The 2,355-nt window shown below is 42.0% G+C and overlaps 1 long non-coding RNA gene across 1 annotated transcript; it reads left to right on the top strand.

Annotated features, from left to right (window-relative positions):
* Window positions 1–1,764: 1,764 nt before the first annotated feature.
* LOC119396535 (uncharacterized) lies at window positions 1,765–2,355 on the top strand. The gene is made up of 2 exons (XR_005184461.2): window positions 1,765–1,874; window positions 2,240–2,355. It is a non-coding gene; the product is annotated as an uncharacterized LOC119396535 (long non-coding RNA).

Raw genomic sequence — 2,355 nt, 5'->3', positions numbered from 1 at the left:
GAGAAAATGTTTTCATGTATATAGACGAAAGTAACTTCATATTTATGCCTATCATCCGCAACTTGATTTTCTTTGTCATCATTTTTTTTTTTCACCTAGTGAACGAATAAAGCTTCTTTTATAACCTTTGGTTCGCTGAACTGGAAAATGGTAACGGACGTCGATCGCTTCGCACACAGAGGACGTAGATACCCATATACGTGCTTCGCACACAGAGGACGTAGATACCCATATACGTCTGCTTTAGCACATCCGATATCAAACATTGATGCAATGGAAGTGAAACGCGAACTCTTGCCGGCCATAAAAAGAATCTAATTAGACGAGTGGCTTTCATGAGACAAAAACCACGCCGTCATTATATGAGTGACGCCGTATAGTGAAAGTCGCCGAACGATCTTGCATTTAGTCTTCATTAAAATACCTTGCCATATGTTTCCGTAAGATTCTTATGGAAATGCGTGGCAAACATATGGACTCTAAACGGACTCCGCACGAAAACATATATATATATATATATATATATATATATATATATATATATATATATATATATATATATATATATATATATATAGTATTCGAATAACTCAACGTGTTTGGAATAATTTCATATGTTTCAATAATTCCGTATGTTTCCTGGCAAGTATATGGACTTAATTGACCTCCTTAAGAAAACTTATGGAATTATTGGAATGGCATGCGGAACGCTTCAGTAGGGACACTTCAGAAAAACTGAGCACCAAAATGAATAAATAGTAAACAACCATACAGCCGAAAGCACACACACACACAAAAAAAAAGTTACTGCGACTGTTTTATCGTAATATGTGTGCTCTGTCAGGGAAACAATTGAAAGAGGCGGCATTGGGATCACGTCGGGAATTCTGTTTGTAAGTAATCCCCGCGCCACTCATCTCATATCGCTGCGAAAGTGTCTTTCGCGCTCCCTACCTTCGCTGCACTCTACAAGCAATGCTGAGCTCAACGTGCTAACCATAGTGCTAACATACTTTTTTTTTTTGTTCTTGCTACGTATATCTGGGTGAGGTGTTTTGAAATTATACAAAGGCAGAGGTGCACAGGAAGACGAAAGTTTGAACTGATAAAAAGTGGTAGAGCAAGAAATGTAAACGTTTCTGGGGAGGACTTGTGTCCGCCAGGGCAAGACAGTCTCCTCGTCGAAATGCTGGCTTGTTTCTTGTTCTGCCACTGCTTGCTGATCGCTTCCCGACGTGCTTTACTACCACAAGCATTCGATGACGCAACGTGTAGCCGCTTATTCATTTATTTTAATCCCCTTCTTTCGAACCGAAGAACCATCAGTGAGAGCCCTCGCTAAAGCCGCAAGCTCACGTACTCCTCAGATGATCCACGGGGACAACAGGATACGGTGACTTGGCTCACAGGGAAGGCAAAAAATGGCAGGAATGGACAGTTAGCATAGTTAGTTGTATACCTTATTTTATTAGCCATAGTCAAACGACATAACGCGAAAAATTATCTGAAGTCTACGGTGTTTTACATGGCCCCCGAGACTGCCGCGTTTCACAATTGCAAGGTCGTAAGCAAGGTCGTAAGCAATTGCAAGGTCGTAATTGCAAGCGGCGTAAACCCAAAGGCCGTTCTTTCCGTGCAGTGGACGCTGCCATGAATATTGAAAACGCTAGGGTGGGATAAGTTCTTAAAAATGTTTGCTTGGCTAGTACTGGCCCTTCTACTTCTTTTCGAATTCGCAGCGCCATCATTAGCAGCGAGGCCGCATCAAGTCGAAGCTCAAGCCAAAGAAAAATCCGAGCGGATTTGTGGCTGTTGGTCGACGGATGCCTGCGTTGGTACCGTGCCCATGTTTTCTCGATAAATAATGACGAATGGTTAGTAGTTGTCTCGTTCATATCTAATGTAGTGGTTTGACCTGTCGAGAGGCATTCACTCGTACACGTACTACATGAATTGTGCATAAAAGGTCTTATAGCCTAGCAAGCTTCTCACTATGCGACGTGTTAGGCACGCAGTTATTTCCATAAACAAATGGTTCTAGATTCCTCACGTTGCAATGTGCAAGACTTTGGCGTTACATATCGAAGGATAACGACACGAAGTTTGATTAAGCTATTATCAGCTTTGTCTTTGTTGTTTATTCTCTGAATTTCGTTTTCTCGATGCTGCGACTATTCGCTCAGTTGTTTGCGTCTTGTTGGCTTCAGCATCCATAAAAAAAATATTTGCATACTTGCAGCTTACACCTTCGATGGCCTGGTGGTTTTTGGACTCTTGGTGATTTGCACCTGCGCTTATATGCGCAGAGTTCCCCGGCTGAAGCAGTGGTTTCTGTCTGAGAAGAAGGGATTTTGG

Source organism: Rhipicephalus sanguineus, chromosome 6 (genome assembly GCF_013339695.2).
Source record: "Rhipicephalus sanguineus isolate Rsan-2018 chromosome 6, BIME_Rsan_1.4, whole genome shotgun sequence".
In the NCBI taxonomy this organism is placed as follows: Eukaryota; Metazoa; Arthropoda; class Arachnida; order Ixodida; family Ixodidae; genus Rhipicephalus; species Rhipicephalus sanguineus.
This window is presented reverse-complemented; position numbering and strand designations above follow the sequence as displayed.